Below are 25,985 nucleotides of genomic sequence, written 5' to 3' on the forward strand. Positions count from 1 at the left end.
AAAAATCACTTGTTTGATGGTAAGAGAGCAAAATTTTGATAAGGATGCATTCTGCCTTTATATGACCACTAAGGTTTTAGAAACCTAACAGTCTTGACAAAGTCAAGTCTGAGTTTTAAGATCACAGAAGGCTCTTAACAACAAATCAGTTACAAGCATTTAATTAGGTAGCTTTTGTGAGAAGTTTTGTCCCTTAACACTATGCCAAAGTTGAGATAGTAAACCAAAAACCAGATAAATCATTTGCTTAAAAATGCACTTGCATTTTTTAATGTCGAATAAGACTAGTCACATTTTCATAGATTTAAACCAGTTAGGAAAAAAATTGAAATTTTGACATAACAAACAGCTATTGCCTTGAGAGATGTGGAAATTGATCCAAGTGCAATGCTCAAAGAACATGGTTATGTACAACATACCATCACATTTTCCAAGGTTAAAATAAAGCATCAAAAATAATAGGTTGTAGAAAAATCTATGCTATGATAGTGTGAAATATCCTAATTTTCAGTAAAAATAATTCTTAAATTGTTTCTTAAAAAAATAACAGGTAACTACATATGAAGAGAATAATTGAATAAGAGTGGTTCATTGCCCCTAAAATAGTTTAGAGACACTGTTTATTTAGGAAAATTTAACCAGATAAATTGAGAAAGAATACAATGTATCTTGAATGAGTAACATTTCCCTGCCATAAAATGTGGGATTTACTCCAATAATTGACTAAAATCTCTTGGGGTTACTAAAATTCCAAGGTTAATTTGTCTTTCCTGTTTAAAGACGGTAAATAGAGGAAAGGAAAAGATGGTTGTCCATTACTGGATACCATACCATTAAATAATTTATGAAAGAAAACATAGCAATATTAGGAAATCTATGCCATCATATTTTTTTAAAGACAAAATATACAAAAGGAGGTAGAGAAAGTCCTATTGAAATTGAAAACTATAATAATTGCACCCCAATAGTGAATACAGGCATTAAAAATAATTTCTCACTGACAAAATACCTTGCTTTAAGGTCCAACTGCAATGGAAATTATTCTACCTTGTATTTTTTATTTAACTTCTATTCCTACTTTCCTTTGGGTGGTCACTTAGGTTAGCAATGTGATTATTTGCTGTGAAATTTGACTTAGAATTTATTTTAGAAACTGAGGCTTTAACTTTTATCGTGCTATATTTAAACACTAATTTAAACAAATTCAATTTCCTTGCAGCTGTTGTTATTGCCTTTCAGAAGCCTAATATGCTCTTCTTTGCCTGTATCTGCTCTTTCAGTCTTTGCTTCAGGGAATATCCTGCAAAGCAGCTCAAGATTATGAGAGCTTCTGCTTTGGAATCTCACATGGAGCAGTTTAGATATGTGTGTTTGCTGTAAATAATTGATGGGTATAAGTGATTCTAGATTGGCAACAAGCAAAGTGATATTCACTATCTTAATCTCCTTAGATTAAGCACAGTATGCTCTATAGGGCATCTGGCCCCTAGAAACAAAGCACAATAATGCAGATGGAAATTGCTTACTTAGTAGACCCAGAGAGGACTGTGAAAGTTAATACCATAATAATCATAAGAAGTTATTATTATGACTTTGTTAGAGATACGGTTAAACCCTCTAATACTAATGAAAATTTTAGGGTTACAAAGCAAACTAAGAATTGGAATATGATACTTCTTCTTGCTTATATTAATGTTACAGTGTAAATTAAATTTGCACCTGCCATCTTTTGAGTTTTTCACTCTGACAAGGTGAAATTACATTGCATAATAGGTTGTTTTTAATGTATGAATCTCTGTAAGACCATGTCTTAGCCCTGCAAAGGATGAAAGGTAGGTAAAGTGGAGGAAAAGAGCTAAAACTAATGTATGCCTAGTATATATCAGGCCCTGCAACAATGTAGTTGTCAGAAATTTTATTCTAAGCCAGGAGTATCAGACTAAAAACGGCACAGTCCATGCTATACGATCTCTGTGTGAAGTCAGAGGATTTGTGTAAAACATTTCTCAATTTTATAGGCAATTGAAAGAAAACTTAAAAAGAGAGAGTGTCACTGAAAAGACTAACATATTAGTGAAAAGTATAAATCTAGACTACAGGTTACTCAGAATGAAAGAAGATATATTGAGTTTAATTGAGATTAAGAATCCTTAATTATGTAAAAGGGAATTCTAAATGGTAAGGATCAGGTGACACATTGACTCACATCATTTTACCAGCAGAGGAAAGGCCAGAGCATTTTACTCAGAAATGCAAGAGAAATGAAATTCTGATGGAAATGTTAATATAACTGAAGTAGATATGAAATAATAGGATTTTAGGACACATTTAACTACCGTTTTTTATATTTAATATTATTATACTGAAATGGCACCCATAAAGTATCATTTATTAGCTGATTCTTAGATTATCTCTTCACTGTCATTTATATTTAAATATAGCTAAAACTAATAGCTTATTTATAAACTGAACATATTCTATTATTGATTGATGTGCTCTCAGAAAATCAATTTTATTTGAATTGACAAGTACTATAAACTACCTTGACCTAAAGGTCATATATTAAAGGATGTTGTTAAATATATTTAGCACCTAGCTAAGTTTTTCTTCTTGATATATCAGGAAAATTTGAATACCATTGAAAGTAAAAGTGCTAGATAAAAATTAGTTTGAATAGCATGCATCAGAAAAAAAATATGGATTTTTATAATTAAGCCCTCTACAGAAAATTTCTTTCCTAATTATGAAAAGTGATTTGTACCTCAACATTAAGTTAGATGTGATTTGAAAATATGTGGATGGTCAGCATTACAGAGGTGAATTAAAATGTGTTGATATGAAATTTGACCTAGTTCACACTTGAGTTATTCCCAAACATAAGAAATTGCACAAAAAACCATTTTACTGCATAATATAAGAAAAATTGAGACATCTTCAAGTAACTCCTATGTCATCAAATAATTTAAATATGTTAATAACTATTATATATAAGCTAGAAAACTCAAGTGAACTATTCTTTGAAATGAAATTTGCACCAAGGTGAGTTTTCTTGAGGCCACCATAAAAAATTTGGTGCACTCTATGGATAACTCACAGTTACCCAGGAACCCTGTGAATTCGCCTGAACTTTCATGGGGAAGTCCCTCCTGCTATAACACTGGGGTGTGGATTACAGAAAGTGACTAATTATCTAAAATCATTCAAATTAGGATATTAGCTTTCATGCTTTGTTTTTTAAAAAAGCATTGAGTGACAGACACAAATAGGGAAGTCACACTTTGTGCATAGTGACTATAGTTATATGTTCCTGTCCTCCCTCGTCAATTCCCCAACTCATGAATACTTAGTGGAATGCAATGCTAAATATAGGGTAGACAGGATTGATTAAATAATTGAAATTGCCATAATAGACCTAATAAAAATTATCCTGGGGAAAAATGGAAAGACATTTCCATCAATGGAATAAATGGAGAGCCAAACTCCTTAAAGAAATAAAATTTCCACATTTGTTTTAAACTCACTTGTAACTAAACATTTAGCATGTCTGAATAGCACCTAGATTAACTACTTTTGCAGATGAGAAGCAATTTTAATTTTTTCTTATCTCCAAGGAAATTGTTTATTCCACATTACAGGTTTTTCACCTGCAAAATTTCATTTCAGAATTACTTGGTGATGCATGAGAAAACAAGGAAAAAAATTAAAGATTTTTAAATGAATGTATTAGCTTCAATTTTCTTCCAAATTTGGGGAATAAGACTAATCCACTTGCTTATTGCCAATTTGAAACATAAATGAATTTTCTCCTTTCTCCTGTGAAAGTCTGTCATAACAATTCAGATCCTATGGAGAAACGCATTAACTCTTTCATCACCCAATGATGATATTTAACTAACTGTTGTTATAAACATTTACCTGACCGCATAAATTTTGCTTATCTAGTTATAAATGATTTTGTGGTAGAAGTGTTAAAGACTGTTAAAATAAAAACAAAAGAAATCATGAACCATTGATTACAACTATAATTTAATTAAATATTAGAGCAAAATAACAAGATACGTCTCTTTTTGACTACTATAACTAGACTTGTAATATTTGTAAGGTTTTTGCTGTGCAAACAACTAAATGGATCTCAGATCATTTCTTCCAGTGAGAACACTGAAAATCTGCTCTTTTAGGTTTTTTTCTCCTTATACTTCAGTGGCATTATTCCCACTCTCCATGGAAAGAGCCCAACAAACAGTGAAAAGAGATGGACTTTAAAGGAACCTATTGCAATGCTGAAGACAGAGGATCAGTTGGAATGGTACCTATTTGGACAGTCATAGCTGTGATATTAAAGAGACAGGCCATGCCTGACCTGCTGTTGATATAACCATAGGCTGGCAACACATTCCTTAAGAGCCTCACAACCATCCGTCAGTCAAGATTCGTGGAGGACAGATGTTTTCCATCAGAGTGATAGTATTTTTACACTACTTTCATTAAACTGTCATTTTTTAAACTGCTTCAATTTCAGGCCCCTTTTATCGTTTTGTTAGTTTTAATGTATCCCTCTTTACCTTAGATGACAGGGAGGTGGCACTGACTTTAATTGTGTGTATACTTGCCAAAGATTGGACCGTGCACTTACAGTAACTCTCTCTGGAATTGTACCTAATTGTGAAGTGAAAGCAATATTGGAACAAGCAGCAGCATAAAGATCACTAGTTATTCATGGCATGGAGACTGAGAAGCATTATGTATGTATTAAAATGCTTTGAAGTGAAACATTTATGCAACTCACTTTGAAAGAATCAATAGCTTTGATATATTAGTGTAGTTGAAAATATTGTTCATTTAACATAAAATGGATATGAGGCAGAAATAAAATAGATGTTCGAAATCAACAGCTATCTGGCAAAATCAGAATCACCCTCGGTGCAATCCAACTGAATGATCCTTTCTAAAACTTCCTCTTTAGTGCAAAAGTTTAAAGATGTCCATTGTGTATCATTTTCATGGCAATATTTACTTGAATTTTCTCCTTTAGATGTTTCTCCTTTATTTTATTTTTTTGTTTGCATGACTTATGAGGAACAACTATGACTTAGTTCATATGTAGACTTAAAGTGGAGAATTTATTCCTGAACCCATTATTTGAGGATTAGAGAGTGGGGGCTCTACCACCCACTATGTAAAAGAACCAGGTGTTGCTAGACCCTGTACCACATCAGCTCATCTTAATTTTGCTCTGATTTTCCCCACACTCTTGTGAAAAAGTATCAAGAATAAAAATTCTGAGAAGGTTGTTTTAGAATGAAATGACAAACTCCTAAATTTGTGGTTTGATGTACATATTTTAGAGAACTATAAAAGATAAAAATTAAGAGATGACTATATTTAAATGTTAAAAGTCTGCATTTAGGATTCATTAAATTAATATAAAGATACTAAATTACATCCTTGATCCCTATGAGGAGTCACTCTTCAGGATGTTTTTCCACTGACACTCCACTTTTCTTTGCAAATCACACTTTGGGGTTATTATCACAATTATGAGAGTAGCTGTTAGTGTTGTTTCTGATCTTTCTGAAATAAGTTTGTTTTCTATTAAAAGGAACCGACAGTAAAATAGAGGTCAGTTAGATATTATCACAATATGAATTGATTGCTCGGACTGAAATTCTTTTCTAGGTTATATTTTGATCATGTCGAATATTTGTTTATCAAAGCAAACAAAATTTTGCCATCCCTGTGCTTTTTAAATATGTGCTAAACAAATAATCAAGAAATTATCTCTATAAAAAAGGTGCATTGTCCTCCACACTTACTAATATACACTCTACAACATGAAATTTAATTAGCCTAACTCAATAATTCACAAAGCTGGTAAAAGAGTGATAATGGACAATCAGAGCCCAAGTACAGAGACACTATGCACAGATACATTTCATTAATGGAATTAATTTAGAATTATAATTAAATAGATTACTTACTCTCCTGCACTATAATTTCATTTGGCAAAATGATAATAGTTCACCACCAAATATCTATTAGAGAACCCCCCCAATTGTGTCATATATTGCACAAGTTCACACATTCAAAATAGACCACCAAGTTATAAAACTTATTAATCCTTGTTTTAATTATGAGCTTTCATGCAAAACAATTAACAAATCTATAAATATACTTTCACATAATGAGAATTAAACTAATCTCCCAGTAAGTAAATTAAGATTCTCCTGTATGTTCTCTAATTCAAAACCATTTGTTCGTGTTTGAATTTGAACATTAACAAGAGTAGAATACTCTGATTGTATAGTTTCTTTGCTTCTTAACAAACATTTATTGAGTGTCTACTATGTGCCAATCCCTGTATTAGATGCATGGAGATATAACAAGAAATGAGGCGGAGCTAAACAATGGGTACACACAGGCACAAAGAGACGTAAGAGCATTGGAAACTAAGAAGAGGGGAGGGGAGGAGGATGAGGGATAAAACTTATCCATCGGGTACGATGAACACTGTCCTGGTGCTGGGCACACTAAACGCCCTAACTTCAGCATTGTACAGTGTATGCATTTAACAAAAATATTTGTACCCTCTTAATATTTTGAAATTTAAAAAAGAAATTAAAAGACAGATATATAATGTCTGTCTTCATAGAGTATACTATTTGGGATCCTGTAGGAAATCTGTGAAGATAATCAAGATTGTTTAAAACCTTATAGTCATACATTGAATTTTATGTTTCCCCTACATTTAGTTTTTTTTGTATTTTACTCGTATAATTTTATATTATAATTTTGATTTTATGCAATTTTCCATACATATTTTATGCCCTAGTAGAGAAATTATATTATCATTTGTGTTATATTTGAACCTATTAAATATAGTATATTGGACTAGCATATTATCAAATATTTGATGTGAAACCCAAGTTATTTTAATATAACATAGATTTAAAGTATAAGGTTCTATTCTATGTAATGTTCTCTAGCTATACATTAGTTTAATTTGATATTGGTCATTAAGACATAGGAATCATTTTTATTTTTCTCAATCACTATTATTTTGAAGATTTATATAAGATTCAAATGAAGAAGGACTATATTTTTAGGTAACCCAATATTAAATATATTTTCCCTATCACACAAATCTACTTTAACATTCTACTATTTTCTCTTTAGTAACAGTCACTCATAGATATGAAGGTAGATGAAAAACAGATAAAATACAAACATCAACACATAATGATTTATAGTAGATTTTAACAATAGTAAACACTACAAAAGAAAACTATAATGAATCTAGATGTAAGAAATTAATGGTTAATAATTTCTTACAGAAAAAATATTAAATATACTTAAATGGTATTTTTAAGTAGTTTAAAGATGTCAACCAATGATGGAAAATTTTATTTCTTCTTTAGGCACTTTTAAATGAGTAAAGATATGATACTTGACATTTTAAATGAAAACCTAGAAAGACATAAGGATAATACAAAGAACAATGAGGACTGAAGAGTCTAGCAATTCATTTTTTTAACATTTTCATAATTTCACTTATACAGTTGTAATAAATAGCTTCAGATAAATGAAAATTTTTATCACCGAATTCTCTTCTAGTTCAATTGAATTATAAGAAGCTATTTTTCTTTATGGATTATAAGAAATGAAATAAATTGATGGATAAATGTTCATTTCCTTCACATCAAAAATATACATGTGTTAATATTTTAGTATCTTATTAAATATATTTAATATTGTGATATTAAACTTTGTGAGTTGTATGTAAATAATTTATCAGATTAAAGTTTGATTCCATTCTTTCAGTTATAATAAGGCAGAAACTAAGCATTAATTTAAATAATTTTCTAAAAATGGTTGACATGAATAAGTTACTTAGGTTTACCTAATCTCCTACTTCCTCATTCTGTGTGTCTGACATGATATAGGATTTTCACTTACGTAAAAATTGTTAAAAAGTATTTACAAAGTGGAACATAATTATTCTTTTATTTTATTACACAAATATGTTACGTGACTCACATCTGGTGTCAGTTACATTTTTCCATACATTTCCATTAGTCACATATAAATATGTTTTATTATGCATAAACAAATTGAATCAAACATCTCTAACAATTTGAAATCTCTTGAAAATATTTTTAGGCAATATACTATAAAAGAAATCCAAATACCTTTTCACTAAAAATTAAACCTAGAAGAAGAAACATTTCAAGGGCATCCCCAATAAGTTTATTCAAATAGAGAATTGGAAATATAAGGCACATAAACTACATTAAAATATATTTATATGTACAGTACTTTTTTGAAGTTATCCCATTCCAAAAGTTTAACTCACTGTGATAAGCTTTTTGAAAGGCATTCAAAAATAATGCATGTGAGAAAGCATTGTTTATTATTCATTGCATTATTAAATTTCCTTGTATTTCCAGCATTCAAAACTACCAAGGTATTGGACATTTCTGTCTCTTTCTTATCCTCATTCCCAAATAATAAGAGTAATTACTCTCATGTTATATACTACTGACTTAGATGTTTTTCACCATCACCTATGATCAAATTCCAACAGAAAGAGATTATGCTTTGCTGTCAACACCAAAGTTTATGATTATTAGCCTTGTGTATACTGACAAATGGAAAATTTGCCTATATTTAAATAAAATATCTTCAAACATTTTTAAATTTCTGCATCTAGACTTCATGGATAATCTCCATTCTTTGTATTGTATGGCTATACACAGTGCTGATATTGGTTATGTTGCATACTGGACAGTATTTTTATTAACCAGAATGTTTTCTGCAATATCAGAAGCATCTACTTCAGAGACAAACCCTATAGATTAAAACTAACAATATTTGGTTATATTATAACTGCAGGATGTAGTTTAATGCTTTTCTTTTCTGTCTTAAAATAAAACTTCATATGCTATTGCTTTTAGACTCAAATATCACATGTGAAAAAGACACTGATTCCAAATACTATGCTTAGCTGAAGTTCTCATTCTATGTTTTATAGTATATCCTCTACCCCTGATTGCCTGACAGGTCACCTGAAAAATCTGCTAAATATGTGAATAGAACTGAAAAAAATATATATTCAAATCATACAGAATACTCAAAATTTCAACAAAGTTCTAAATATGAGAATAAAATTTAAAAGTAGATTACTACTCTATGTAACTATTAATAGCATAAATATATATTTGTAAAATTGTGTTGCACTACGTAAAATGAAAAGGAAAGAAGCTTAAGAGTAAGGCAGATGTGGACATGATTCCAGCTCTCACTTTCTAGCTTTTGACAATCAGCAAGTTACTTATTCTCTCTTAGCCTCAGTTTCTCACCTCTGAAGTTGGAATAGTAAAATTTACTTCACATAATGGTCATGTTTACAATGCATCTGGCACATTCTGAGACTTTCAATAAATGTTAGATCCATTACATTATTTGATAAAGTTCAGAATTATAACATCTGTGCACGAATTTGAAAGATCTAGTATGAAAAGTAAGACTTTAATGAGTAATTTATTCCATGGAGTACAAGACTTTGTCTGTATAGTCCATTGTATTTCAACTTTTTTATTAGTTGAACAAATACAACAAACTACAAAGGACATTATAGCAAATATTCATAAACCAAGAATTAGCAAATATTAACATTTTATGATTTGCCTTCATATTTTCTTAGTAAAATAATTACAACTTTATAAACAACTTTATTCTATTCTCCCAGTCCTGACCCTCCTTCTCTTCTCAGGAAGAGCTACCATCATAATTAGGCATTTATCATTCAATATATGGCTTCACATATTCACTACATATGTAAGCATTAAATAATTTACAGCCTTACTTTGCCTGGTTTAGTCATTTTATACAAATGCTATCTAATTGTCCATATCTTTCTTTTCATTTATTTTATTGTTGTATAGTATTTCACCTTGATAAAAGCTAATACTTACTGAACATTTCTAAGCGTCAATCACTGTATCCAATACCTCATATGTATTAACTCACTGTGCCCTCACAAAAACCCTCTGGGAGACACTTTTATTATTTTTATATTTCATATTATGTTTTTATTTTTATATTACATTTATATTTTGTAATATTATTATTTTGCAGATGATTAAAATGCAGCACAGAGAAGTCAAGTAACTTGTTCAGTGCTACATAAATAGTAAGCAGTAGAAATAGAATTTGACCCAGAATCCACACATTAATCTTACATGACCTTGTGCTCAAAATCAAAGAATACACTATATGTTTGTAGTTATTTTCCTATTGGAGGACAAATCAGCTGTTTTCAATTTTCATCCTTGCAAACAATGCTGAAACAAAAATCCTCAAATATGTCATTCGGTTTCCATACAAGAGATCCTTCAGGGCAGAGGCTCAGCTGGGTAATTTTGGAATCTCAGGGTAAGCATGTATTCATCAGTGGTCTATCTTGCACAGGCCTTTTTACCTCTAACTTACTGAGGCTCAAGAAAACCAAGGCATAATTGACAATATTTCCTCTAGTTCAAGACCTCTGAGAATTAAAACTAGCTTCCATGCCTGGTAAGTCTGGTATTCTTTAGTCATCTTGTATTTATGCATGCTCCTACAATAGGAAAAATCTATATTCTATCCTAATAAGGAAATGTTAGATAAACTGTGGGGTACCCAGACAAATCAGACTTATCGATGAACAATAAATATTTTAGTATATTGCGTGGAATATGATGTACTCAATTTTTCAGCTGGAATTCAAATTAAGCTCAATGTCCTTTATTTTTATTTACTAAATTTAACAATGCTAGTATATAATCCATCCACTGGATGGCTAATAAACAAAACAACCATTCCTATTTAACAGTAGGTATGTTGAAGATGTCATTGATCCAGTGCCACACAATCCCGCTTCATATTATAAGGAAGTGCAGTCACTTCTCTGTCTTCCAGAACTTACTATCGATTACTAAAGTGGGTATACACAGAGGATTTTTATATTTCACTCAGTTTCATCTTATAAAAAATGTTATCAGAGACTTCTCCATTTGTATAGTAAGTACTGCAATGCCTTTCTTAACCCAGGATCTCTTGTCTCATGTTTTTTTCTTGTATAGTGACTCATTAAGGTGCTTTGTTTTTGTTAACATTTTATGCCTGAGGACATAACTAGAAGGATCATAACTATCTACCAACCCTCCCTGTTTTGCCTCCTCAAGCCCATGCCTACATCCATTTCCTCTTTGTTCTATGCCCTCAAAATGCACTCTGGTAGAATAAAACTGGGTGGCAGAAACAAAAGGTATTATCAGTAAGCTAAACTGACATCCTATTAAATAATGAAAAAGTTGCAATATATAATCCACCACATACATTATTTTATGATAACAAAACAAAACAAAACAAAAACAACAAAAAAAAGAAAAAAAAAGAACAGGAACTTAATCCAAATTGAATCATCTTCCCTAGGAAATGAGACTCAGAATGAGCAGGAACAAAGGACAGCCAGTGGGCCTTAGGTATTACAGCTGCCAAAGATAAAATTTCTGCTCCAGGGCATATTCATTTCACTAGTTAAGTGCTACTTGAACTAATAGCACTTTCTTAGGTGAAAAGAATGTTGATCCTTTTCTTATTTTTCCATTATGGAGCTTTGGCATTTCATCAATTGGCATAACCTACCACATTGTGCTGAAATGTTTCTAAGGTTTTTGCCCAGAATATGGAAAGACACTTTTGTCTATAAAATAAACCATCAGTTTGGATTAGGATTTTTTTTTCCAAAAGAAGTGAAGTTGATTACTTGGCATCAGCCCTTCATCACAGATACTGATGAAGAAAAACGAATGTAAAAAAAATAAAAAGAAAAAAAACCCTGAAGGACACTGAAGTCTGTGGGGAAATAATGAAGTATAAGCACTGCAGAGAGCAGCCAGAAATGGAATAATATTTCTTCTGTGAGGACCTCAGTACTAACAACTCATGAGTGATGGGACTTATTGCAAATGGCAAGAGTGCTATGGGAGAAAAATAAAAAATATTACACTGTGAAGGATACCGTTTCACATGCCCTATCTGCTTTCCTTTCTTCACAGATCATTTGACTTCCCCTTTTCATTATTCCTCTTTCCAAACAACAATAAATATTCATGGATGGCCAAATATATGCCAAGGACTAACAGACACAGCTTTGGAAAACACACATTGTCTGATTTTAGAAAGACCTAAATTTGTTGTAAAGACAGATACAAGAATAATTGCAAAACAAATAGAGAAACACCAATAGCGTTGATACGTGGGGGATCCACAAGGGAGAAGGAAGTAATGTTAGCCACGAAGTTGGCTAGGGAAATATTCACATAGGAAGTGGTATTTATGTAAGTTGTAACACAGGAGTAAGGTTTTTGTCAGGCTAGAAATGGGGAAAGAAAATTCCAACTAAACAGATCAGCCAAAATATATGTATTTTATACATATATGTATTGTATATATAAAAAATCTGATTGTTAAGAGGATTTTCTGTTTATAATACTGAAACTAAAAAAAATATGTTGTGGAAAATTCTGAGTTCTGAGTAGTCTTATAGAACTTACAGAGGAATATGAATGTTACACAAATATAGGGAAGAGAAAACAAATGAGTGTATGTAAGAAAAAAATGCAACATGATTCAGTGTCTACATTTAGTGACACTGAATGGGTGAAACAAGTTAGAGGTAGTTATATAAATTAGGAGATTATTACAATTACCCAGACGAAGGCTCAAATAAGATGATGGCAGCCAAGAGAACATGGAAGGTAGATTGATTTAAGAAGTAGAATTTACAGTATTTGGTGATGGGTTAGGTGAGGCAAGAGAAGTAGAGATAGAGACCACTCTAAGATTTTGCTCTTGCATGAATAAGTACAGTCAGCCCTCTGTATTGGAAGTTTCTGCATCCATGGATTCAACCAACAGCAGATCAAAAATACTGGGGAAAAGTTTCTGTTCATGTCCTTTGCCCACTTTTTGATAGGGTTGTTTGATGTTTTCTTGTTGATTTTCCTGAGTTCTAAATAGATTGTAGTTATCGGCCCTCTGTCGGATTTGTAGCACGCGAAAATTTTCTCCCATTCTGTATGTTATCTGTTTGCTCGTGTGACAATTTCTTTGGCTGTGCAGAAGCTTTTTAGTTTAATCAGATCCCATTTATTTATTTTGGTTGTTGCTGTGATTGCCTTTGGGATCTTCTTCATAAATTCATTGCCTAGGCCAATGTCTAGAAGAGTATTTCCAACATTTTCCTCTAGAATTCTAATAGTTTCACTCCTTAGGTTTAAATCTGTAACCCAGCATGAGTTGATTTTTGTGAGAGGTGAAAGGTGTGAATTCTGATTCAGTCTTCTACATGTGGCTATCCAGTTTTCCCAGCACCATTTATTGAATAAGGATTTTTTTCCTCAGTGTATGTTTTTGTCTGCTTTGTCAAAGATTAGTTAGCTACATGAGGATGGTTTTCTATCTGGGTTCTCAGACAGAATAATGGCCAAAAAACATATGAAACAATGCTCAACATCTCTAATCATCAGGGAAATGCAAATCAAAACCACAATGAGATATCACTTATCTCCAGTGAGACTGGCCTTTATCAAAAAGTCCCAAAACAATAAATGTTGGCGTGGATGCGGAGAGATAGGAACACTCATAACATTGCTGGTGGGACGGCAAACTAGTGGAACCTCTGTGGAAAGCAATATGGAGATACCTTAAAGAGATACAAGTAGAACTACCATTTGATCCAGCAATCCCATTACTGGGCATCTACCCAAAAGAACAAAAGTCGCTCTATAAAAAAGACGCCTGCACTCGAATGTTCATAGCAGCACAATTCTCAATTGCAAAGATGTGGAAACAACCCAAGTGTCCATCAATACATGAGTGGATTAATAAAATGTGGTACATATATACCATGGAGTACCATTCAGCTTTAAGAAACAATGGTGATATAGCACCTCTTGTATATGAGCTGGAACCCATTCTACTAAGTGAAGTATCCCAAGAATGGAAAAACAAGCACCACATGTACTCACCATCAAATTGGTATTAACTGATCAACTGATCTTAAGTGTACATATAAGAATAACATTTACTGTATGTTGGGCAGGGGGAGGGGGGAGGGGAGAGGAGGGGAGGGGCATATGCACAAATAATAAGTGCGATGCTCACCATCTGGGGGATGGACACGCTTGAAGCTCAGACTTGGGGGGGAGGGCGCGACATACGTAGCCTAAACATCTGTACCCTCATAATATGCTAAAATAAAAAAAAATATTGCGGAAAAAATTGCATCTGTACTGAACATGCACAGATTTTTTTTCTTGTCATTATTGCCTAATACAGTATAACAACTGTTTACCTAACATTTATATTGTATTAGATATTATAGGTAATCTAGAGATGACTTAAAGCATACAAGAAATATTAATAGGTTATATGCAAATGCTATGCCATTTTATATCAGGGACTTGAGCATCCATGGATTCTGATATTTACAGGAGTTCTTGGAACTAATACCCAACGGATACCAAGGGATGTCTGTATATTAATTCCTTAGCAAGAGATTTTGGCACATGGAGGGGGAAAAAAAATGTTAAATTTTGAATCTAGAAGTAAACACGGAATTACAGCTATCCTTGACTCAGCATGTTTACCACAAATTTAGTTCCATATCCTTCGTAGAAAAATGGAAATGAATTATGATTAGAAAGTCAATTAATCATACATGCATTTCTTAAGTGTTTATAATTTTAAGTTTAAAATACAGAAGGCCTGAATTTTAAAAATATTTTTAGATAATACTTATCAGACGTATGGAGCTCATTAGCAGTCTGTAGTGCACGGCATTTTAGTTCTGAATATAACTCAGTAGAATGGAACATTTGAGTGGCAGAATGGATTCTGTCCTTGAATGACCTTTAAACTTTATTAATGAGTGAGAACAACAGATGTTTACAAAATTTCAAGTCAATTTCAATTAACCAATTGTTAAAGAAAAATAACTTTAATTATGCAAAACATCTTAACCTGTTTAAATATTTATCCATGCAATGTTATATTCAGCTGAGCACAACAACAATTGAGATTTTGATTGAAATTTATAATATAGAAGGTGCTTTCACAAAAAAGTTATTTTAAAATTATTTAATGTAATCTCGTATAAACCTGAAAGTATTCTTGTAAATTTGTTTTGTCATGGAAGAAATTGAAAATTCAAAATATTTCAGTCTCAGAATGGTGACAGTTTATCATAATTAGTGCTGCATTAGGTAACGAAGTTAGGACACAAACTAAATTTTTGACTCCAATCCACTCAATAAGTCATAAGAGCAGTGTAAGACAATTTTGAAAAACTTTTCATTGAATCCGAATGTAATTTCCTTTTGTAGTGCCTGTCAAAAAGGGAGAGTTTTTTTTTTTTTTCCCTCTAAATTACATATATTAGAGAATGGGATGTAAAACAACTGTGCAAAAAAAGTTATTTGGGAACTATATAAGTAAATGGCTTGGAAGGGTTAATGGAATCATAAGAAAACAAATTTGTTAGGGATGGTGGCCTATCAGAGTGGCATGGAAATGGAAATGACATTTGAAAATTGATTTCAAATCTGGTAAGATTTCATGAAAGAAGAATATTAAAGACATTTCTGACAGAAGAAAATAGAATAAAAGTCAGAAAGAATGAACCATAAAAAAGGAATAGGAAATATTGCTCAGATTTATGGTACACATTTATATAATGAGCAACTGTAAATGTAGTCTGTGGTCATATTGAGAGTGATTTTAATTTCAGACTAAGATGAGGCTAAATTAATAAAACAGGCCAATTTCTTCTTTTGCTTTTTAGATGTTTTACCAATAGAAATAGTTTTTTTCAAACAAAATCTTAGATGAAACCCTAAAGTATGAGATATACTAAATTAGAGAAAACTCAGTGAAAGCTGAACAAGGGAATAATGTATATCTTGGCTTATAATGATAAATGTGATTACATTAAGAACTTTTGTATCACAAAAATCCTTACAAAGTGAAAATGGCTCTGATGAAAATAAAACCGCAAATTAATGCAGCAAATATGATAGGCACAAAGTTACTCATTTAACATAGAAACGTGATATGAATCTATGATAGAAAAAGAGGAACTACCAATAACAAATGGATAAAAGACACAGATTGGGAATTCTTACACAACATATACATCCATGAAAAAGTAATTAACATAGTTAATGAAATTCAAATTAGTATCACATTAGTATAAGTTTTTCCCTATCAGTATAGCATCTATTAAAAATTTACAAAGCACAATATTAAGAAGAACATGAAGTAATAGTCACTCTCATATACTACCAGTGAGAGAGATTTATTCTTATTTGTGGTTTATGTTGCCAAAGTGCAACTGGGCAAATAATTACATTTAAAGAGCAAATGACTTTTGTCCTAATAATATCTCTTCAAATAATAATGTTATGTATACATTCTTTCATTGGTTGCAAAGATGTAAGTATAATTTTAATCATTATAGCATTGTTTACAATAGTGATATCCTGGAAAATAGCATACCTCTCCAAATATAGGAATTCTTTTTGTTTGTTTATTGGTTTAATTATGTACATCAAAGCCATAAAATGCAAATCTGTTTTTAAAAAGCTAAATTTACAAGTGTTTTGCTTTGGAAAATTCTCAATGATATACCTAAATAAAAACAAAAAATGTAAGCACTGTGCAATGTAGTCTCACATTTGATTGTGTAGTTATAACTTCATTAAAAACATAAAAATCTGGTATTGCAGTTGCTATTTTCATATATTAGCCATCAGTGCATGTTGAAGTTTTATCAACATATATATAACTTTTGATACAAAGAAATAACTGGTTTCATAATAATAGATAGGCAAAGCAGAATGCATCAATAAGGTATAAAGAATATCAGCTATTCTAAATTAAGAAAAACTACAATTGAAATGCAGGTAAACTTACTTTAGAGCAACGGACCTAATAGACATTTATAGAACATCCTACCCCAAAACTACTCAATATTCATTCTTCTCATCAGCACATAGAAAATTCTCTAATATTGATCACATCTTACTCTACAAAACATGTGTCAACAAATTTAAAAAAATATAGAAATTATACCATATATCTTCTCATACCATAGTGGAATAAAGTTAGAAATTAACTCCAACAGAACCACTCAATTATACACAAAGCCATGGAAATTAAACAACCTACTGCTGAATGATCATTGGGTCAAGAAGGAAATTATGGTGGAAATCAAAAGATTCCTCAAACTAAATGACAAAGGGGACACAGTTATCAAAATCTGTGGGATTTAGTGAGAGCAACCCTAAAGGGAAAATTCATAGCCTTAAATACCTACATCAAAAAGACAGAAAGATCACAAATCAACAACCTAATGAATTATCTTAAAAAATTAAAAAAAGGAAGAACAAACTAATCCCAAGCCCAGCAGAAGAAAAGAAATAACAAAGGTCAGAGAGCAAAACTAAATGAAATAAATAACAAAAGAACTATATGGAAGATTAATGAAACAAAAATTTGGTTCTTTGAAAAGATAAACAAAATTGATAAAATGCTCACTAGATTAACCAGAAATAGAAAAGAAAGGACCCAAATGAGTTCAACCAGAAATGAAAAAGGAGATATTACAACTGATACCACAGAAATACAAAATATCATCTGCGAATACTGTAAAAATCTCTATGCACAAAAACTCAAAAATGTGGAGGAAATGGACAAATTCCAGGAAACATACAACCTCCCAAGGCTCAATCAGGAAGAAATAGAAATCTTGAACAGACCAATTATGAGCAACAAAATTTAAGCAGCGATAAAAAAATCTTCCAACAAAAAGGTTCCAGATCAGATGGTTTTATAATCGAATTTTATCAGACCTACAAAGAATTGGTACCCATACTGCAGAAATTATTTTATAACATCGAGAAGGAAGGAATCCTCCCCAATTTCTTCTATGAAGTAAGTATCACTTTGATACCAAAGCCAGGAAAGGAAATGAAAAAGAAAAATATAGACCTATATTCCTTATGAAAATATTAATATATGCAAAAGTAATCAATAAAATTCTATCAAACCATATTTAACAGCACTTCAAAAAAATAAGCCACCACAACCAAGTGGGCTTCATCCCAAGGCTGCCAGGATGGTTCAACATACATAAATCCATAAATGTGATTCACTACATAAACAGAAGCAAAAATGAAAACCATATAATCATCTCAATAGATGCAGAAGAAGCATTCAACATAATTCAGCATCCTTTTATGATTTACTCTTAACAAAATTGGTGTAGATGGAACATATCTCAAAATTATAAAAGCATTCCCACTCAGAACTGGAACAAGACAAGAATGCCCACTGTAACCACTTCTTTCTTTAAAGTAAAACCAATGAGAATATGCATGTGTCCCCAGGCCCTGTGTTACCTGGATCAAAATCTAAAGAGTTGTCTACTAAAAGCTTCTAGGTAAGAGCATGGTGGAAACAAGCAGTGCAAAGTGGGAAAGCTTAGGAAGCAAGAACCCCAAGATATTGTTCTCTCAGTTCATTTATTTTTCTAGATCCCAAACAGCATTAATTCTAAGAAATCATTGAAGGTAGAGAAAGGCCAGGATCAGCTTCCAGGACAATTCCCCATCTTGTTGAATAAATACATAGATTTTAGCTTTAGGCTCATGAAGTCTTTCCGGAAAGTAAAACTGAAATAATTAATTTGCCTGTAAATCCACATATATTGTGAAGTCCCCTTTAGCCCACCTGCAATGTCTATTATGAATTCCATGTATTTCAGTAATAATTTCCATTCACCAAGGGCTTACTAATACTGTCACATTTCAGTGAATACCTGAATGGGGCCTCAGTCTGTCTATGGTGGAACTAAGCTTTGGAAATTCTCCCTCTCCCTTTACAACATTATCTGCCAGAGGAAAGCAAATTCTCTCCTCTCCTCCTCCTCCTCCGTCTGGTCACCTCCGTATCTCTCTGACTCTCTTTCTCTCTCATGTTCTTTTTTGAAATGGGGGTCCCAGTGATCTTTTTCCTGCTGTTAGTGCTGCCTGGTTAGGCAAGAATAAATAATACAACAACTTCATGAATCAGGAAATGAATTCAGTTCTCCAAATCTTTTTCTTCCTGAAGGCCTTGTGGTAAAGGGAAAAGTAACAGGAAAGCATTGGATTCTGGACATTAACTTCCTCCTTGAAAAAGTGAATATAAGGATACTCACCATTTCTTGTACATACCAAATCAATTGGCATATATGAAATTATTTTATAAATATTAAAGCACTGAACAATGCAAAGTATAATTATTTGTTTCAATAATAATATGATTAGCTACTATGCACTGAGTGAGCACTCTCTATGAACCCAGCTTTATCCTTAGCTCTTTACTCACTTTTACATCTATTCTGCCAATATCAAGCCTTTACTTTATTTCCCAGTGGATATGACTTTTGCTTTTGACTTTCCCAAATTTCCAATCTGCTTGGAGCAGCTAACTTGGGAAAATTCACCATTTAGAAGGAAAAGTTAGACTCTTCCAGCTGGCAAATATCACCCACAACAGCTAAACTCTCTTGTATAAGGACTGATTCTTTATGTTTATATATGTTATAGTCTCTACACTATAGTGAGGTTTCCAATGGCTGTATGCCAAGAAAAAGCAAAATTAAACATCTTAGTGACTCTGACAGAAAGTTTCCATTGGCATTCTTATAAGTTAAGTGGGAAGGAAATAGAGATATGGCCTTCAAATAGAGCCACAGTCTACTACTGTGTGTCCCAGAAAGCAAGAGTTTGGTTAATAACTGAGGATTAGACAATAGCCCATGGTCTAGGTGTTAAGTATATCAGATGATGGTTCTCACAGAGAAAAATGTAGTTGTCATATTTTTCCCATCCTGATGTGTTCAAAATTGATTAACATTATCAAGACTCAAAAAACACTTGAATTTTCTTGCAAAGATGACATCAAGGCAATTGAATTTCAGTTTGTTTTTAAGGTCAAAAGACTAAGGACAACCCCCACCCCACTTTTTATAGCATTATAGCAATGTGACAATTTAGCAAAATAATAACAAGATTTAAATGTATGACCTCATTGTGCTAGAGTTCCCATGGCCTACTACCTTAACTAATCTACGAAATGAGAGTTCAACCCAGAGGAACTATCAAGATTTCCAGCATGAAAAAGGGAGCACGTTTATTTTGTCCTATAACAAGGTTTTTCCCTACATTGTGTTTATTTTGAAACCAAACACACGAATTTCTCTTTCAAAAGTTCCGGAAAATATCATATGACTCCAACTGATTTTGATAAGTTTACACTCTATTAACATAAGGAAGCAGAATAAATTAGGGAAAATAGTAAAAGGAAAGAAATACATAGTTAAGCTAAAAAAAGAGAAGACCCCATATCTAAAAAAATGAAAGAGAGAGCAAAATCAGAGTTCTCAGGGGTACTGACCTTTGGGGCCAGTATAGTTTTCAAACTGAAAAGAAGCTTTAAAGTTTGAGTCTAATGCCTATTGGAGAACAAAAGTTATGTTTAGGCATGCAAATGTTGGAGAAACAGGCTCAAGCCTTCTTCAGGACATTCTTTGAATGTATCCTATCTTCCAGAAAATCCAGGGAAACATCAGAAAAGATTATTGTCTCTCTGGACATTTTGGTAGAAAAAAGAGCACTCACAAGAAAGAAAAATTCCAAACTAGTGTTCAGTGTGATTGTGTGACCCACATATATTCTACCTGCAGGGTGCAGGGACTGACTTGCAAGATGCTCAATTTGTATTAAAATGACTCAGTTTCATTAACCCAGGAAGATGAGAACCTATTCAATAAAATGGGCTTCTTAAAGTTTTTTTCTTTCTTCTTATTTCTCAAGCTTCAAACTTCTAGAGGTGGGGAATCTGCAGCCTTGGGGCCACACGTGTCCTTCTGGATCCTTGGGTGCGGTCTTTTGACAGAATCCAAATTTTACAGAACAAATCCTTTAGTAAAGGCTACGCCTCTGAGTTTTCCACTTGGACTTGATTCATTTCAGAGTCTCTTCTCTTTGGAAAAGACTTGGAATCACCAGGATTTAAGAATGAATAATTTGTAAAGTCTTTATGTTCTACTATGGACTGTTCAGGTTATGAATAAGAGAATCCATTGTCAGTACAATTAAATACAAAGGACATAAAATTTTATAAGGACATAAGAAATCTTCATGAAACTCAAAGGCAGCAATAGACAGCCCTCAGAAATAAATGGATCTATTAATTAAGTATATAAGAAACCCAAGAAATAAAATTCCTCTCTGTTGACCTGGTCACTTTTCTTCGTCTCTGTTTTATTTCTCTTTTTTGCGGTGTAGATTTTTTTTCCCCCCAAGCCAGTTTACATCATAGAAAACCTAGCTAGGACAGAGTTTATAAATTTTTATATGACTTCTATTTAAAAGATAAAGGTAGAAGATTTGAGGTTCATTCTAATAATTTAAACTCATTACAGCACATAATGCTGTTGATTAATAGTAAAACTCTGGATAAAACACAAATCCTAAACAAAATTACTAATAAAGGACTCTTAAAAGTAAACAAGCACAGGTGACCTATGGAGGAGAGTCACATTATGGAGAAGTGAAGAATAATGAGTAGTTTTTTTCTTCTTTTTCCCTCTTGTGCCTTTTCTCTGAGTACGTTCCTATCCACAGAGTATCATGGAAACAGAGGCTAAGGAAAATAAAACTTTGATAGAAATTCCATCTGTCTGGATGTAGGAGTAATGAGGACCTTATGGGCTATAGAATATACATGGTCCCAGAGGGTAAATAACTTCAAGAGCATCCTCTATTATGTGTATTAATTCTCAGGCATTATTCACACATGCCCAGAAAAGACCCAAAACAAAGTATCAAATGCTGAGAGTTCTTAATTCTTGCCTAAACCACTCCCATAGATCTCAGTCTAACATTTGACATATGTATGAGAAAGACTCAAACCAGCACAGGAAAGACATAGAAAATGGAACTGAGATTTGAACTATTACTTATAGAAAGTGAAGTATAAATTGCCTCAATGTTAGTGACTGGTTTCATCTTAAATTCATGACCCAAACCAAAGCTCCTAGTGACTAATCATACTACAATTTTTATAATTTATTTGCAGTTCCATGTTTCTATTTTCTTTTCTCAGTTCAACTCTTCAACACCTCTCCCTCATCCTCAAAGTTATTTCATAGCCATAATTACCATAATTCACTGAGAGATAAAATTAGAAGAGAAATTCCATAAGCTTTCAGAGCATAACTGTGTCTATACCATCCCCATACCTAAGGTGATATACTCTCGCCGCTCCCTTGTTACTATTAGAGAAACTTCTGTCCTTTTAAGTAGGGTCACCACCTCCACGTACAAGGTCCCATACCTCTCAAGAAAACAATTTAGCAATTCTTTCCTCTCATTCTTTCATTACATTCTTTCTCCCTCTCTCTGTTGTTTCTTTTTACCATATCTTCCACCTTAAATAAATCCTGTCTGAACATTACTTTACTCTTGCATCACTATTTTTTATTCCTTCATTTAAAGCTAAATTTGCTATGTGAAAATCTTTCTCTCCATTTAATTCTTCAAAAGATTACAATCATACTTTTAATACTGTGTCTTATTTCACTCTATGAAAACTGTTCTTACCAAGGTCACAACGGAATTTCAACATTTATTAATCTAGTGCTAAATTCTGCCTGCTCTCTGAAGCATCTGACATAGTTGATCATGTACTTTTCCTCAAAGCACTTTCTTTGCTTGGTATCCAGGATAACACACATATCTGAATTTATTCCTACATTTTTGGATACTTCTCAATCACCCTTTCAGATTCTTCCTAACATCCTCAACCTCTACCTTTTGGTGTCTTTTTTCTTTCTTTCTATTTATTCCCTTGATGATTTCATCCAATCTCATGGATGTAAATATCATTTATATGCTGAGGACTCCTAAATTTATTATTTTTGTCTGAATCTTTCTCTGAACTCTAGGGCCTTGAATTCCTAGGGAGATCCCTAATTAGGATCCCTAGTTAGGATGCGCAAGATGTCTACTAAGCATGTCAAACTTAGAAAGTCCACATTGGGCTCATGGGCTTCCTCCAGAAAAACATGCTCTTTACACAGTTGTCCTCATCTAGGTTAAATGACAAATCTATCCTTCTAGATGTTTAGGAGAAAGAGCTTGGGGACATCCTTGACTTCTTCCATGCTCTCAAATCAGGTATCCAACCTGTTGGCAAATATTTTTTTCCTACCCATGTAATAGGGAATCTAATGATTTCTTGCTACCTCTACAACTACCAATCTGGCTCACACCACTTTATCTCTTATTTTATTAACTTTCTAATAGTTGTTTTCCCTACTTCTGCATTTACATATTTTATACTAAACTCAAAAGAGCAATCAATATTAGCCTGATAATCCATGGCAAATCATAATACTCTGATTTGAAAAGTTGACAAAAAACTTGAATGTCTTTCTATCTTACTCATGTTAAAAGCCAAAGTCCTATTGATGATCTGCAGAGCTACGCAAGATGTTTGACCACATCTCCCATTACTCTCTTCCTTTCTTATTACTCACAATCACACTGGGAGCTTTGATGTTTCTGACATATGCCAGGCATGCTTTCACTTCATGATCTCACCTACTCGCTCATGGCTTTCACCCTTGCCTCTCTGTTCATTCTTTTCTCTCCACTCTGGACTGTAAGCTTCATAAAGGCTGGGATTTTGTTTGCTTTCTTAATGATTGTAATATACCATCTTGTATGGTATCTGTTTAATAGTCATCACTCAATAAATGTAGCTGAACGGATGAGTAAACTCTTTCTCTGGTGATTTAATCAGCTGTGATGAGACGGATGCTCTACTGTAGTGTAATCAGAGGAGCAGTGGACCTAGAATCAGAATAAATGGGTTCAGATTCTCAATTTAAAAGTCACTTATTCTCTCTTGGCTTGTTATCATATGCATAGTGTTATTTTTTGTATACGTTTTTGTGTGTGCGTGTATGTGTGTATTTATACATAATAAATGTATAAAGTATTATACACAAGTAAGCCTATCACTATTTCATGCTGGATCCCATGATTGCTGATTGATATTAAGTATAAAAATAGACAATATTGCCATCACTTCCATATATCTAAAAGTTTATCTAAAAGATGGGGTAGATTATTGACTCCAGCCACTAAAATATGGTGAATTGAGTCTCACAATTATTAAACAACATTCTCAATGCCAGAGAGCAATTACCACAGTACTTAAAGCAGAAGCAGTGTTTGTCAAATGTGGCCTTTGGAACACTTATATTAGATTTTCATTATTATAATGTACATTCTTGAGCCCCATTCTAGACTTGGTATTTGGAATCTCTGAGATTAAAGTCAAGGGCCATATAAGCACCCTATGTCACTGTTAAGTATAATGTTGGAGAGAAATTAGATTGCAGAAAAACAAAACAAAACAGAAAATAGTACTTTTTGAGCAGTAAGTTGTATGGACCTCAAATAAATACTGGAAGAACTTGCACGTTAAATAAGGGAACTTAGGTATTATGTTCCTTTTTTTTTTGTAAATATTCATGTTCATATGAAGCTTGGAACAATGTTTATATTACATGGGCTGCCTGCTCCGTGCAAAAATAAGATTTCTTGATTTGGAGTTTTACTTTTTTGAAAGCAGTATACTTCTGAGTATAGAAACCAACACTCAGAGAATTTAGTCCTAGTCACCAAAATTTATGATTTGGGATAAGATTTCTTTACTGTAGTATTTTAGTGATTCTTACTAGAATTTTTATTATTCCTGGACATCGAAAATAGGCTTAAAATAATGTAAATATCTCTAGGAGGACTTGGTTAGTAATGGCATTGAAGTATAACACATAAACTAATATTCCTTTTTAATATTTACAATTATTCTTTGAAAAAGTATACAATTTTAGAATAAGTAGTATCATATTACACATACTTCCCTCTTGGAAATCAAATCAAATGTAAAATTTTATTATTAAGGCCCCCAAATTTCAGGCATAGAAAAGAAAAAGAAATGCATTTTTTCAAGTGTGCTATATAATTAGCAATAACTGAATGAACCAGAAGATAAATTCTCTCATGTCTAAAAGTAGCAGCTGCAGTATTGGCTTACTAACCTAAACATAAGCTTAGAAAACTGTTCCATAGAACCCCAAAACACTGAATTGGAAGGGAACAGTCTATGTTTATTTTATCTATTATTGGCATACTTTCAATTAAGTATTAAGTGTTTAAATTTGAATTTCTATGGCTTCTATGCCTTTCATAGATTCTGAAATTTCTAATTTAAGTTTCATAAGAATCACAGATTTCTTGCTTAGAACCCCTTAGAATTTTCACAGTAGATGTTTTGTATGAAAACTAAAAGCAGACAAACAAAATCACACCTCTATGTCAGATGAGCATGAGTTATATAATAGGATGCTTGTATATATCAGAAAAGACAGAGATAGTAACTAATGTAGGTTCCTGTATCTTGGTAGATTAACTGACTGTTCTGCAATGTTTTAAAACACTAGAGCTGAACAGAACATTTTATTTTATTCTATCATCTATTATAAAATACACAGTTGATGTATTCATAATTGCAGCATGTTTGTACCATAATAATGTGAAGCTAAAAAAGGAAACACACCTAAAACAACAAATCAATGAGTACGCAGATTATTCTAATAAAGTATGAAGAGGGGATCTGAGGGGTCATTGGAGGCTGACTCACATTAATCTGAAGTATTATGCCTCCAAGAGATTATGCAGGTGCAGAGCCAGTGAAAAAGTTTTGGCAGTGCTTCTTTTTGTTTTAAAATTTTTATTTTTAATTATTATGGGTGCCTAATA

The sequence above is a fragment of the Propithecus coquereli genome, unplaced genomic scaffold, assembly GCF_000956105.1.
Source record: "Propithecus coquereli isolate 6110/MARCELLA unplaced genomic scaffold, Pcoq_1.0 Scaffold160, whole genome shotgun sequence".
In the NCBI taxonomy this organism is placed as follows: Eukaryota; Metazoa; Chordata; class Mammalia; order Primates; family Indriidae; genus Propithecus; species Propithecus coquereli.